Here is a 16,361-nt window from a genome sequence, read left to right on the forward strand (position 1 = left end):
AATGGACTAATACAGATGCCAAACACTATAGCTGGTTCTCGGCCACAGACGGTGCCTGGGGAAGGTGAGTGAAGGGACTTTGGGACTGCCCACTCTTGCCACAGAACTCTGGGATCCTAGCTGCAGGGGATCCCACCCTCTATGGATGTTTGGCCTGGCAGGGGAATCTCTCTGGAGATTAGACAGAGAGGGAGCTATAGCAGGTGCAAAGCTGGGGAACTATGAGCATGGGACAGCTCCAGTGGAGCCTGGCCATAAGCATCCACCCGTGAGGGCTGCTCACTTCTTTCTGAGAGGCTCTAGTCTCAGCTAACTACTAGGAAGAATGCAGGGCCTGTTACCCCATGGGACTGGGGCATGTCTGTCTTGCAGACTTATCTGCCCACCAGCCCCTCACAGGGCCCCTGATTGGCCACCCCGCAGGAATGTGTACACAGTGCAGCCTCAACTGCCTGGCCTGGGTGCTTTGCTCCACCTGAGTGTGTTCTGGCAGGCTGGAAGTACTTTGGATCTGCCAGTGCACCTGGAACCCAACCCCAGGGATCTGGAGGAGGGAGCTATGAGCAGGTCCGGGTGCCCCAGGGCTGCAGCCCACAGCTCGGGAGTGCTGAGCTGGGGTCTGTGCTTGGTACTTGAGTAGAGGAGGAGCCCACACTCTCAGAAAACTGAAAGAGGTGAGTTGTACGGGTTCGCCGGCTGGTGTGGGGCCAAGGGATGCCTCCCTCCATAGGGCTTGTCTGGTAAGGGTGTGGCCTGTCTCCATTCCAGGCCTTTCCCCAGGGCAGCCCTGCAACCCAAAAGACCTAACAACGACAACAACAAAATTACAAGCATAGTGCTAGTGATCACAGGTGGCTGCCCCAAGGCCCAGGCGTGGACTTGGTGAGGAGGTCACCCACCTCTCTCCCCCCTCCCCCGCACCACTGTACAAAGCTGCAAATGCAAGGATACACAAGAGTCATGTGGCTAAGAGCCTGTCTACTGCCCATTGCTTTCAAGTGCCATCTACTAGATCGCAGCCCAAACTACAACAAAAAACTGATTCTCCCGCTCCTGAGGAATCAAGGGCAAGAATTCAACAAAAAACAAATAATCTGTACAGAGCCTTAGACCTCTGGAAACCTCGAGAAATAAAACCAGATGACTACATTCAACTTACACCACAGTTGAAGGAACACCAGCCTTCCCAGATGAGAAATAATCAGCACAAGAACACTGGCAATTCGAAAAGGCACAGTGTCCCCTTACCTCTAAAGGAACTTACTAGCTCAACAGCAATGGTTCTTAACCGTTCTGAAATGTCTGAAGTAACATACATGGAGTTCAGTATCTGGATGGCAGGGAAACTCACCGAGATCCAGGAGAAAATTGAAACTCAATCCAAGGAAGCCAAACAATCTGGTAAAATGGTCCAAGAGCTGAATGATGAAATAGCCATTCTAAGAAAGACCTAAACTGAACTTCTTGAGCTGAAAAATTCATGACAAGAAGTTCATAATATAGGCCGGGCGCGGTGGCTCAAGCCTGTAATCCCAGCACTTTGGGAGGCCGAGGCGGGTGGATCACGAGGTCAGGAGATCGAGACTATCCTGGCTAACATGGTGAAACCCCGTCTCTACTGAAAATACAAAAAACTAGCCGGGCGTGGTGGCGGGCGCCTGTAGTCTCAGCTACTTGGGAGGCTGAGGCGGGAGAATGGCGTGAACCCGGGAGGCGGAGCTTGCAGTGAGCCGAGATCAGGCCACTGCACTCCAGCCTGGGAGCACAGCAAGACTCCGTCTCAAAAAAAAAAAAAAAAAAAAAAAAAAAAAAGAAGTTCATAATATAATCAAAAGTATTAACAGCAGAATAGACCAAGCTGAGGAAAGATTCTCAGAGCTTGAAAGCTGGTTCATCAAATCAGCTCAGTCAGACAAAAATAAAGAAAATTAATTAGAAAAAAAGAACAAAACCTCTGGGAAATATAGAATTTTGTAAAGAGACCCAGTCTATGACTCATTGGCATTTCTGAAAGAGAAGGAGAGAGAATAAGCAACTTGGAAAATATATTTGAGGATATAGTCCACAAAAATTTCCCTAATCTTGCTAGAGAGGTTGATATACAAATACAAGAAATGCAGAGAACCCCAGTCAGATACTATACAAAAAAACCATCCTCAAGGCACATAGTCACTGGATTCACCAAGGTCAATGCAAATTTTAAAAAAAAATTTTTTTTGAGACAGGGTCTTGCTCTGCTGCCCAAGCTGGAGGTGCAGTGGCACAATCATGGCTCATTGCAGCCTCAGTCAAACAGGCTCATTCGATTCTCCGATTTCAGCCTTCAGAGTAGCTGGAATGACAGGCATATCCCAACATGCCCGGCTAGTTTGTACATTTTTTTGTAGAGGCAAGATTTAACCATGTTGCCCAGGCTGGTTGTCTTTAACCCCTGGGCTCAAGTGATCCACCTATCTCAGCCTCCCAAAGTGCTAGGATTACAAGTTTAAGCCACTGTGCTCAGCCAGATAAAACATCTTAAAGGCAGCTAGAAAGAAGGGGCAGGGCTGGGTGCAGTGGCTCACGCCTGTAATCCCAGCACTTTGGAAAGCCAAAGTGGGTGGATCACTTGAGGTCAGGAGTTACAGACCAGCCTGGCCAACATGGTGAAACCCCATCTCTACTAAAAATACAAAAATTAACCAGGTGTGGTGGTGGGTACCTGTAATCCCAGCTACTCAGGAGGCTAAGGCAGGAGAATCACTTGAACCCGGGAGGTGGAGGTTGCAGTGAGCCAAGATTGTGCTATTGCACTCCAGCCTGGGCAACAGAGCGAGACTCCATCTAAAAAAAAAAAGAAAAAGAAAGAAAGAAAAAAAAAGAGAAAGAGGAAAAAAAGAAAGAAGGGGCAGGTCACTTACATAGGGAATCCCATCAGGCTAGCAACATACCTCTCAGCAGAAACCTTACAATAGAAGAAACTGTGGACCTATTTTCAACATCCTTAAAGACAAGAAATTCCAGCCAAGAATTTCATATCCCACCAAACTAAGTTTCATAAATGAAGGAGAAATAAAATCCTTCTCAGACAAGCAAATACTGAAGGAATAGTGTACAACTAGATCCATCTTAGGAGAGATCCTTAATAAAGTGCTAAATATGGATTCAAAAGAACAATACCTGCTACCACAAAAGCACACTTAAGCATGTAGCTTAAAAAGGCACTGTAAAGCAATTATGCAATCAAGTCTGCAAAACAACTAGCTAACATCACAATGACAGGATCAAAATCCAACATATCAGTTTGAAACTTGTATGTAAATGGCTTAAAAGATACAGAATGACAGACTGGATAAAAAAACAAGGCCCAACCATCTGTTGTCTTCAAGAGACACATCTCACATGTAAAGACACCCACAGGCTCAAAGTAAAAAGGTGGAGTAAGATCCACCATGCAAATGGAAAATAAGAAAAGGTAAGAGTTGCTATTCTTATATCAGATAAACAGAGTTTAAACCATTAAAGATTAAGGACAGTGAAGGTCATCACATAATGATAAAGAGTACAATCAAAACAGAAGCTTTAACTATCCTAAATATACATGCACCAACATTGGATATATATGTTGGAGATATATATATATAATATATATATTATATATATTATATATATATAATATATATATTGTATATATATATTTCCTAAATATACCTGCACCCAGATTCATGAAACAAGTTCTTCTCGGCCTCTGAAAAGATGTAGACAACCATGCAACAATAGTGGGAAACCTCAACATCCCATTGATAGCATTAGACACATCATCAAGGCAGAAACAACAGCAACAACAACAACAACAAGTCTGGACATAAACTTGACACTTGATCAATCGGACCTAATAAACATCTACAGAACACTCCACCCAACAACCACAGAATGTACGTTCTTCTCATTTGCACATGGAACATAGTCTAAGATCAACCACGTGCTTGGTCATAAAACTAAGTCTCAATAAATTCAAAAAATCAAAACCATACAAACCAAACTCTTGGACCACAGTGCAATAAAAATATAAATTTATATCAAGAATATCTCTAAAGGGCCGGGCGCGGTGGCTCAAGCCTGTAATCCCAGCACTTTGGGAGGCCGAGACGGGCGGATCACGAGGTCAGGAGATCGAGACCATCCTGGCTAACACGGTGAAACCCCGTCTCTACTAAAAAAAAATACAAAAAACTAGCCGGGCGAGGTGGCGGGCGCCTGTAGTCCCAGCTACTCGGGAGGCTGAGGCAGGAGAATGGCGTAAGCCTGGGAGGCAGAGCTTGCAGTGAGCTGAGATCCGGCCACTGCACTCCAGCCTGGGCGACAGAGCGAGACTCCTTCTCAAAAAAAAAAAAAAAAAAAAAGAATATCTCTAAAAACTACACAAATACATGTAAATTAAACAACTTACTCCTGAATAAATCCCTGGTGAACATCAAAATTAATGAAGAAATTTAAAAATTATTTGAAATTTATGAAAATTGGGACACATCTTATCAAAAATCTCTGGTATGCAACCAAAGCAATGTTAATAAGAGGAAAGTTTATAGCCCTAAGTGCTATAAGTTAGAAGGATCTCAAATTAATAATCGAACTTTGCACCTAAAGGAACTTGGAAAAAAAGAAACCCAAAGCTAGCTAGCAGAAGAAAAGAAATAACTAAAGTTAGGGAAGCACTTAATGAAATTGAGATGCAAAAATACATACAAAAGATCAATGAAACCAAGAGTTGGTTATTTGAAAAACAAAATAAGATTGATAGATCACCAGCTATATTAACAAAGACAAAGAAAGAGAAGATCCAAATAAGTACAATCAGAAATGACAAAGGCAATATTATAACTGATCTCACCGAAACACAAAAGATCTTGAGAGATGACTATGAACAACTCTATGGATACACATTAAAAATTTGCAGGAAATGGATAAATTCCTAGAAGTGCACAGTCTCCCAAGAATGAATCAGGAAGAGATTGAAACCCTGAATAGACCAATATCAACTTCTGAAATTGAATCAGTAATAAAGAATCTACCAACCAAAAGAAGCCCTGGACCAGATGGATTCATAACCAAATTCTATGAGATGTGCAAAGAAGAACTAATATCAATCCTAGTGAAACCATTCCAAAAAAAAAATCAAGGAGGAGGGGCTCCTCTCTAACTCATTCCATTAAGCCAACATCAGCCTAATACCAAAATCTGGCAGAGACACAATGAAAAAAGAAAACTTCAGACCAATATCCCTCATGAGCATAGATGCAATAATCCTCAACAAAATATTAGCAAACCAAATCTAGCAGCGTATCAAAAAGTTAATACACCATGATCAGGTAGGCTTCATTTCTGAGATGCATAACTGGTTCAACATATGCAAATCAATCAACAAGGTTCACCACATAAACAGAATTAAAAGGAAAAACCATATGAACGTCTCAATAGATGTACAAAAAGCTTTTAATAAAATCCAACTTCCCTTCATGATGAAAACCTTCAATATACTAAGCATTGAAGGAACAAACCTCAGAATAATAAGGTTCTATGACAAACCCACACCCAGGTTCATACTGAATGGGCAAAAGCTCAAACCATTCTCCTTGAGAACTGGAACAAGATGAGGATGCCCACTCCCACCACCACTTTTCAACATAGTTTTGGAAGTCTTAGCTAGAGCAATCAGGCAAGGAAAAGAAATAAAACGCATCCAAATAGCAAAAGAAGAAGTCAAACTATCTCTCTTCACTGACTATATGATTCTATACCTAGAAACCCCTAAAGACTGTGCCAAAAGGATCCTAGAACTGATAAATCACTTTAATAAAGTTTCAGGACACAAAATCATTGTACAAAACTCAGGAGCATTTCTACACACCTGCAATGTCCAGGCTGAGAGTGAAATCAAGAACATAACCCCACTTACAATAGCTCCAAAGAAAATGAAATCCCTAAGAATACAGCTAACCAAGGAGGTGAAAGATGTCTACAAGGACAACTACAAAACAGTGATGAAAGAAATCAGAGACAACATAAATAAATTTTTTAAAATTCCATGCTAATGGGTAAGAAGAACTAATGTCATAGAAATGACCATACTGCCCAAAGCAATTTACAGGTTCAACACTATTCATATCAAACTGCCAATGTCATTATTCACAGAATTAGAAAAAAAAAAAAATATTCTAAAATTCACATGGAACCAAAAAGAAGCCTGAATACCAATGCAATCCTAGGAAAAAAGTACAAAGCTGGAGGCATCATACTACCCAACTTCAAACTATATTATATAGCCACAGAAGTCAAAACGGCTTTTTGTACTGGTACAAAAGCAGACACAGATACCAATGGAACAGAATAGAAAATTCAGAAACAAGGCCACACATCTACAACCATCTGATCTTCAACAAGGCTGAGAAAAACAAGCAATCAGGAAAGGGCTCCCTATTCAATAAATGATACTGGCATAGCTGGCTAGCCATATGCAGAAGATTAAAGCTGGACCCCTACCTTTCACTATATATAAAATTTTACTCAAAATCAATTAAAGAGTTAAATGTAAGACCTCAAACTGTAAAAATCCTGGAAGACAACCTAAGAAATACTCTTCTCAACATCAGCCTTGGCAAAGAATTTTTGACTAAGTCCCCAAAAGCAATTGCAACAAAAACAAAATGGACAAATGAGACCTAATTAAACTAAAGAGCTTCTACACAGCAAAAGAAACTGTCAACAGAGAAAAAAAACCAGATAACATGCATAATGGGATAACATATTCACAAACTATGCATCCAAGAAAGGTCTAATATCTAGACTCTATAGTGAACTTAAATTGACAATAAAAAACAAATAACTCCATTAAAAATGGGCAAAGGACATGCACAGACATTTCTCAAAAGAAGACATACAAGTGGCCAACAAATATTATAAAATGCTTAACATCACTAATAGTCAGAGAAATGGAAATCAAAACCACAATGATATACCATCTCACACCAGTCACAATGGCTATCATTAAAAAGTCAAAAAATGACAGATGCTGGCAAGGCTGCAAAGGGAATGCTTATCCCTGTTGATGGGAATGTAAATAAATTCAGTCACTGTGGAAAGTAGTCTGGAGATTTCTCAAAAAACTTAAAACAGCTACCATTCAACCCAGTAATCCCATTACTATGTATATACTCAAATGAAAATAAATCATTATACCAAAAAAACACATGCACTCATGTGCTCATGGTTGCACTATTCACAATAGCATATATACTGAATCAACCCAGGTGCCCGTCAGTGGTAGATTGGATAAAACAAATGTGGCACATATACACCATAGAATACTATGCAGCCATGAAAAAGAATGAAATCTTGCTACTTTGCAGAAACATGGATGGTGCTGGAGGTCATAAACCTAAGCGAATGAACACAGGAACAGTAAACCAAATACCACATGTTCCAGCTTAAAAATAGGAGCTAAACATTAAGCACACATGGGTATAAATATGGAAATAATAGATACTGTGGACTACTAGAAGGGGGAGGGAGGAGGAAGGGAGAAGGGTGAGTTGAAAACCAATCTGTAGCCGGGCGCGGTGGCTCAAGCCTGTAATCCCAGCACTTTGGGAGGCCGAGACGGGCGGATCACGAGGTCGGGAGATCGAGACCATCCTGGCTAACACGGTGAAACCCCGTCTCTACTAAAAAAATACAAAAAACTAGCCGGGCGAGGTGGCGGGCGCCTGTAGTCCCAGCTACTCGGGAGGCTGAGGCAGGAGAATGGCGTGAACCCGGGAGGCGGAGCTTGCAGTGAGCTGAGATCCGGCCACTGCACTCCAGCCTGGGCGACAGAGCCAGACTCCGTCTCAACAAAAAAAAAAAAAAAAAAGAAAACCAATCTGTTGGATACAATGCTCACTAGCTGGGTGACAGGATGCATATCCAAAACCTCAGCATCATGCAATATTCCCATGTAACAAACCTGCAAATGTACCCCTGTGTATCTAAAATAAAAGTCGAGACTGGGCGCAGTGACTCGTGCCTGTAATTCCAGCACTTTGGGAGGCCGAGGTGGAGAGATTGCTTGAGCCTAGGAGTTTAAGACTAGCCTGGGCAACATAGTGAGACCCCTATCTCTGCAAAAAAAAAAAAAATAATTAATTAGCGGGGCATGGTGGCATGGCCTGTAGTCCCAGCTACTCGAGAGGCTGAGGCAGGAGGATTGCTTAAGGCTGGGAGGTGGAGGTTGCAGTGAGCCAAGATTGCATCACTGAACTCCAGCCTGGGTGACAGCACAAGAACCTGTTTCAGAAAATAAAATAAAATAAAAGTTGAAATTTAAAAATAAATAAATAATAATGCTGATTGTGAATGCAAATAAACTGAGTTCACAGACTCCCACCTAACCTATCTCAGAGCCTCAGTTTCCACCTCCTTACAAGCCCCCTTCACTGCAAGTACAGGCAATAGAGACTTGTCACAACCTTTTAGTCACAACCCTTTCAAATTACTGGATTTTAGACTATAATTACTCTTCAGGATGGTTGCTGAAATTTAAAGATGCTAAAAAAGCTAAGGTGCAACGTGAATACAACAATCAGACTCTTTCAATGGAAATATTTTATGACTTGATAGAAACCTGACATCATCACCACGCTTCTGAGTGTGCCAGCTGACATGGTACCTGGGGAAGATAAATGAGGCTATAACAATTTTTGGTCCCAATTCTGAATCCTCCCACAGACGAGGTGGCAACTAGAGCTGCCTACAGAGAATTCAGTGTGTAAAAACTGAAGAATTTGGAGCTTTAACAGCCAGTGAGCAACAATTTTTGATACATTTACAAAAATGTTTTTTAAAATTCTAAAAAGGGGAGAACTGTTCTCTCACTCTCAATAAAATATTAGAAACAGACACATAAAATGACAAACTATTCTCTCGATGGGTGGCAATGGCCACCTTCTGGGTTCCAAAGAATCCTTGGGTTGGGAACCATTAGTGCTGGAAAGGAAATGGAAGTTCCACAGCTTCTGCCAGAATTCCAGGATTTCAGAAAGAACACTATAAACTGAAGAAATGAAAAGTAAGGAAGAGAGGCACGGGGTGATATTTCCTCTAAATCTCAATGTTGACTGGAAAGTTGGAGGGCTCTAGGGCTCCATTTACTGTGGCTGGACAGAAGAAACTTCACTGGCTATTGTGTTCTAAAAGCTACCTGCAAAGTATCCCTTTGTCCAGAACACAGACTACTCCCCCATACAGGGAGCAGGAGGCAGATGTAGGCAGGCAGAGCCTCAGTGGCCCCAGCACAGCTGCTGGAAGCTCAGGCTGATATGCAAAATACTAATTCATTAAGAAACAATATCCAGTTGCTTATGAAGCAGGGGCATTTTCCTCTCTCCAGCTGCCATGCCTCTTTGCTGGAGCACATGGCATGCTATGAAAGTGGCAGGGTCAGAGGAAGGCTTGGGTTACTTTTTGGAGTGCAGGGCCATGTTGAGGTGCAGATGCTCCAGCCAGGGCTATTTCACTAATATCTCACTAAAACAAATCTGTTCTAGAACAGTGTAGTAAGCTTGAGGGATTTCAGAGCTGATCAAAGAAAAAGATATGACCATGAGGAGGACATAGCACACAATAACCTTCATTTACATGACTTGCATTGAAGGGGTGGCCTGCCCCTCCACACCTGTGGGCGTTTCTTGTTTCTCGTTTGATGGAAAGAGAGGCTTGAGAAAAGAAATGTGACACAGAGACAAAGTATAGAGGAAGAAAAAGTGGGCCCAGGGGACCGGCGCTCAGCATACAGAGGACCCACGCTGACACTGGTCTCTGAGTTCCCTCAGTATTTATTGATCATTATCTTTACCATCTTAGAAAAAGGGAAGTGGCAGGATAATAGGATCATCTTAGGGAGAAGGTCAGCAGTAAGACATAAGAATAAAGATCTCTGTGACATGAATAAGTTTAAGGAAAAATGCTGTGCCTTGATATGTATATGCAACATCTCCATAAACCTTTTTAGTGCATAAAGAGCAGCATTTAGTGCATAAAGAGCGTAAAGAGCAGCGTGCTGCTAGCACATCCCACCTTCAACCCTAAGGCGGTTTTCTCCTTTCTCAGTAAACAGAGCATACAATCAGGTTTTACACCAAGATGTTCCATTGCTCAGGGACAGGCAGGAGACAAATGCTTTTCTCTATCTCAACTGCCAAGAGGCCTTCTTTCCTCTTATACTAGTCCTCCTCAGCACAGACCCCTCACGGGTGTCAGGCTGGGGGACGATCAGGTCTTTCCCTTCCCACGAGGCCATATTTCAGACTATCACATGGGGAGAAACCTTGGATAATACCTAGCTTTCCTAGGCAGAGGTCCCTGTGACCTTTGGCAGTGTACGTGTCCCTGGGTACTTGAGATTAAGAGAATGATGATGACTTTTCACAAGCATACGGACTTCAGGCACTAGTTTAACAAAGCACACCCTGCACAGCCCAAAATCCGTTAAACCTTGAGTCACCACAGCACATGTCTCTTGCAAGGACAAGGTTGGGGTTAGGGTCATAGATTAACAGCATCTCAAATACAGAACAAAATGGAGTCTCTTATGTCTACTTCTTTCTTTTTTTTTTTTTTTTTTTTGAGACGGAGTCTTGCTCTGTCGCCCAGGCTGGGGTTGAGTTGTCGGATCTCAGCTCACTGCAAGCTCCGCCTCCCGGGTTTACGCCATTCTCCTGCCTCAGCCTCCGGAGTAGCTGGGACTACAGGCGCCCGCCACCTCACCCGGCTAGTTTTTTGTATTTTTTTAGTAGAGACGGGGTTTCACCGTCATAGCCAGGATGGTCTCGATCTCCTGACCTCGTGATCCGCCCGACTCGGCCTCCCAAAGTGCTGGGATTACAGGCTTGAGCCACCGCGTCTAGCCGCCTACTTCTTTCTATACAGACACAGTAACAGTCTGATCTCTCTTTCTTTTCCCCACATTGCATGTAAGGGGAAGTCTCTCACTGGATGAGATCTTCCAGAGGTTAAGGTGAAGGGAGAGAAGCAATGTGCACCCAATGTGAAAAACGGTTTGGCATTTCCTCAGAATGTTCAGTACAGAATTACCATGCATTTATACATTTTTGTGTTGCTATCAAGAAATACTTGAAGCTGAGTCATTTGTAAAGAAAAGAGGTGTAATTGGCTCACGGTTCTGCAGCTTGTACAAGCATGACACCTGCATCTGTTCAGCTTCTGGTGATGCCTTAGGAAGCTTACAATCATGGTGGAAGGTGAAGCAGAAGCAGGCACATCGCATGGCAAAAGCAGAAGCAAGAGAGAGTGAAGGAGGAGATCCCAGACTCATTTAAACAATCAGATCTTGCTTGAACTTAGAGAGAACTCACTCATCACCAAGAGGATGGCACTAAGCTATTCATGAAGGATGCATCCCCATGATCTAAGCACCTTTCATCAGGCCCCACCTCCAAAACTGGGGATCACATTTCAACATGAGATTTGGAGGGGACCAATATCCCAACCGTATCATACCATATGACCCAGCAATTTTTCCTTGAGGTAGTATACCCAAAAGAATTGAAAACAAACATTCACACACTTGTACACCCAAATGAATTGAAAACAAACATTCAAACACATACTTGTACACAATGTTCATAGTTGCAGTATTTACAATAGTTAAAAAGTAGAAACAATGCAAATGCCCTTAAATGGATGAATAAACAAAAATTGGCACATCCATACAATGGAATATTATTCAGCCATAAAAAATGAAGCACTGAGACATGCTACCACATGGATGAACTTCAAAAACATTATGGTAAGTGAAATAAGCTAATGACAAAGAACACATACTATATGATTTCATTTGTATGAAATATCCAGAATAGGCAAATTTAAAGAGACAGAAAGCAGATTCGTGGTTGCCATGAGCTAGGACCAGAAAGAGGATGGGTTGTAACTGCTTAATGAGTATCATTTGGGGTGATAAAAAAAGATTTGGAACTAGATAGTGGTAATGGTTGCACATCATTGTGCCAAAGATGGCCAACAAGCACACAACAACATACTCAACATAATTAGTCACTGGGTACATAAAAATCAAAATCACAATGAGATGCACATCCACCAGGATGTTACAATACAAAAGACAGGCAATAAAAAATGTTGGCAAGGGTGTGGAGAAATTATAGCTTTCACACATTGCTAGTGGGATTGTTAAATGGTACAGCCACTTTGGCAAACCCTCTGGCTGTTCCTCAGAAAGTTAAACATTGAGTTACCACATAGTCCAGCAATTTTACCACTAGTTATATACCCAAGAGAAATGAAAATATATACCCCCACAAAAATTTGTACATAAGCATTCACAGCAGTATTAGTCACAATAGTAAAAAAATGGAAACAACCCAAACGTCCATCATAAACCAAAAATAAAATTCTTAGGCCACACAACCATCTGAATGGATTCCTCCTTTCATCCAAATGCATTCCAAAGTTAACCTGAAAAACTAATTCAGACCATGATTGCAAGGGGGACCCAGAAATACCTCATTATACCCTCCTCCCTTTTGGAATTACTGATAGAACAGACTCTAACTCTGATAAGAAACATTCACAATCTATTCTCTCTGAAGTCTGCTACCTGAAGACTTCATCTACATGATAAAACCTTGGTCTCCACAACCCTTTCTCATAACCAAGACATTCCTTTCTATTGAAAATAACTCATTCAACAAATTGCCAATCAGAAAATCTTTAAATCTACATGTAACCTGGAAGTCTCCCACTCCCCTGCTGCTAGTTGTCCTGCCTTTCCAGCCCAAAACAATGTCCATCTTAACATGTATTGATTGATGCCTCATGTCTCCCTAAAATGTATAAAACCAAGCTGTACCCCAAACACCTCTGACACATGTCATCAGGAACTCCTGAGGCTGTGTCACAGATGCATCCTTAACCTTGGCAAAATAAATGTTCTAAGTTGATTGGGACCTCTCACAGATACTTTTGATTTACACCAAATTTGCTCTATCTATGCAATTGAATGTTATTCAGCCATAAAAAAATGAAATACTGATATTTACCACATGATGAACTTTGAAAACTTTCTGCTAAGTAAAAGAACCAGTTCACAATATACCATATATTGTATGCTCCATTTATATGAAATGTCCAACATAGGCAAATCCATGAGATAGAACGTATATTAACTTTTGCCAATATAGACCATCCTCCTCATTAGTTTTTAAAATGGTGTTTGATGGTTGAAGCAGAAACTATTACATCATCTGATGTGATGCTCAATATATGTAGAGGACATACCTAAAACATTTGTATTAAAAGTGAGAAGGGTAAACAGCCCTAAATGGAAGATTTCTACACCTTACTGGAAATGGTTTAAAATGTCCATGCCAGTAGATTGTGATAAGTTAATATGTATATTGTAATACCCAGAGTAACCACTAAAGTAACCATAAAAAGACATATATTTAAAAAAAAAACAAAAAACACTATAGATAAATCAAAATAGCCCCTTACAAGGGGATGGGGGGAGGGGAGAATGGGGATTCATTGCTAAGGGATACAGAGTTTCTCTTTGTGGAAGAAAAATGTTCTAAAATGAGATCGTGGTGATGGTTGTACAACTTTGCAAATATCCTAAAAACTGTTGAGTTGCACATTTTAAAAGGATGAATTTTATGATATATAAATTATATCTCAAAAAAAAGCTGTTAAAAATAAATACTAGTAAATAAATAAGCATATTCTAATCTCATTCTTTCTGAAGCCAAACATCTATATAGAAAAATAAAACAAAACTGGTACCCCACATATGTAGTATAGAGTCCCATTGCAGGTGCCTCATTTTAAGAGAAACATTGATAAAATGGCATATTTCCAGAGGACTGCAATGCAGATGATAAAGGAATTGACCTTATGAAGAACACTTGAAAGAAAAGTTTGCTGTTTGGAGAACAAATACTTAGTAAGGAAACATGAGTGTTACTTTAACTGTCTGAAAGTCTACCATGCTAAAGGGTTAACCTACTATTGTGTAAAATTTAGAATTTATACCAATGGATTGAAACTGTCTTTGTTCGACATAATGAATGGACCATCTTAAGAAGCAATGAAGTTCCTGTCACTTAATCATTCTAGCACCAGCTGGAAATTGATCATTGGTCAGGGATATTGTTAAAATAAGTCCTCTATGAGGGGGGATATTAAAATAGACGGTCTTAAAGATCCTCTCCAGTTGTAAGATTTTGAGCTTCCAAGTTCAATTTCTAAAATTTATTTCCATTATAAAATCATGTATAGTTTTTGGGAGAAATGGTTTGTTTATGGGGAACACTAAATTATGCTTAAGAATGAGTAAATCTTTAAAATTAAGAACATTTGAAGTGAGTTTCTTATAAATAGGATATACTTGAGTCATGGTTTTTATTTTATATCCATTATACCTATCTCTGTCTTTTGATTGGTATGCTTAGACCACTTACATGTACATTAATTATTGATATATTAGGACTTCAGTGTGACATATTATTATATGTTTTTTCTTTGTTAATTTTGCTTCTTGTTCTTCTGTTTCCATATATTACCTTCCTTTGGGTTACTTGAACGTTCTTTAGAACTTCATTTTGATTTATCCATAGTGTTTTTTAAAAATATATGTCTTTGTATAGTTACTTCAGTGGTTACTGTAGGTGTATTAGTTCATTCTCATGCTGCTATGAAGAAATACCAGAGACTGGGTAATTTATAAAGGAAAGAGGTTTAATTGACTCACAGTTCCACATTGCTGGGGAGGCCTCAGGAAACTTTCAATCATGGCAGAAGGCAAAAGAGAAGCAGGCACCTTCTTAACAGGGTGGCAGGACGGAGTGAGTGCAAGTAGGGGAAATGCCAGACACCGAACACTTATAAAACCATCAGCTCTTCTGAGACTCACTCATAAACACAAGAACAGCATGGGGGAAACTGTCTCCATAATTGAATCACCTCCACCTGGTCTGGCCCTTGACATGTGAGGATTATGGGGATTACAATTCAAGGTGAGATTTGGGTGGGGCACAGAGCCAAACCATATCAATAGGAATTACAATATACATATTAACATCACATTCTACTACCATGGATATTTTAAACCATTTCCAGTAAGTTGTAGAAATCTTACTTCCATTTAGGTTTATTTACCTGCCTCACTTTTAATACAAATGTTTTAAGTATTTCCTCTATATATACTAAGCATCACATCAGATGACATAATAGTTTCTGCTTCAGCCATCAAACATCATTTTAAAAACTCATAAGGAGGATGATCTATTATATTTACCCCTATATTTACTCTTTCCAATTGTTCTTTTTCCTTCCTGAAGTGCCATCATCTTTCTGTTATTTCTGTTTAGGAAACTTCCTTCTGCCATTCTTTAAGCGTAGATCTGTTATTCGCAAATTCTCTTAATCTTCCTTCATCTGAAAATATCTTTATTTCCATTTCATCCTTAAAAGGTGTATTCATGGATATAGAATTTGTAGCTCCATCTGTTGTCCTAGCTACTCCAGAGCCTGAGGCAGGAGGATCGCTTGAGCCCAGGAGTTCAAGGCTGCCATGAGCTGTGACCACACCACTGCACTGCAGTCTGGGCAACAGAGTGAGTCCCTTTCTCTAAAAAATTATTTAATTGTGTTTGGCAGCAGGTGGAAAAGTGGACTACCGATCAGCCATGCTCCACACCATCTCCTTCAGTTTCCTCGATGCTCAGTTTTGTCTTTTTTTACATGATCATGTAGGACAATTGCCCAATCAGTGTATATGAATCTACTGCGTTCCTTAAACAGTTAACGTAGGATACCATAGAGATGATCAAGTGTGACGGTGAATAGGTATTTTGAGAGTTCTTAAATACCCACGTCAATCTTTGTTGTGAAAACTGGGATGGTGTCGGTTGAACCTACTTCTTGTGGATAGTTTTTCAAAAGTCATGACCATAACGAAGTGTGAGCAATTCCCCGCTTTATTAAACAGTCTGAAAAAGCGCTACTGGGTTTTGATTGGTTTACGTTTAATAAAGATTGAATGAAACCACGAAAGGGCTTTTAAGCACACTGGCAAAAAAAGAAAAAAAAAAAGCCATAAACAAGAGCAAATGAAAACCCGCGACAACGTTGTATGGATCAAGAAAACTGCTGAAAAAGGGAAGGACAACGGGGAAATTCGCCAAGAAAGAGATATACGTGACCAGCAAATATAGCAGAAAGGGAAAAATGCACGCGTATGGGTTTGGTGGCACTCTGTAGCGCAGAATTACTGCACTAAGCGCATTAAAGAGGAATGCGAATTAAAGGAAGGT

The 16,361-nt window shown here is 40.6% G+C and overlaps 1 protein-coding gene across 1 annotated transcript in view; it reads left to right on the top strand.

The window, feature by feature from the left end:
- Positions 1-16,361, top strand: part of LOC100999222 (small integral membrane protein 10-like protein 2A) — a 134,853-nt gene that overhangs the window by 114,322 nt on the left and 4,170 nt on the right. The gene's annotated exons all lie outside the window — the stretch shown is intronic.

This window comes from Papio anubis, chromosome X (genome assembly GCF_008728515.1).
Source record: "Papio anubis isolate 15944 chromosome X, Panubis1.0, whole genome shotgun sequence".
NCBI classification, from domain to species: Eukaryota; Metazoa; Chordata; class Mammalia; order Primates; family Cercopithecidae; genus Papio; species Papio anubis.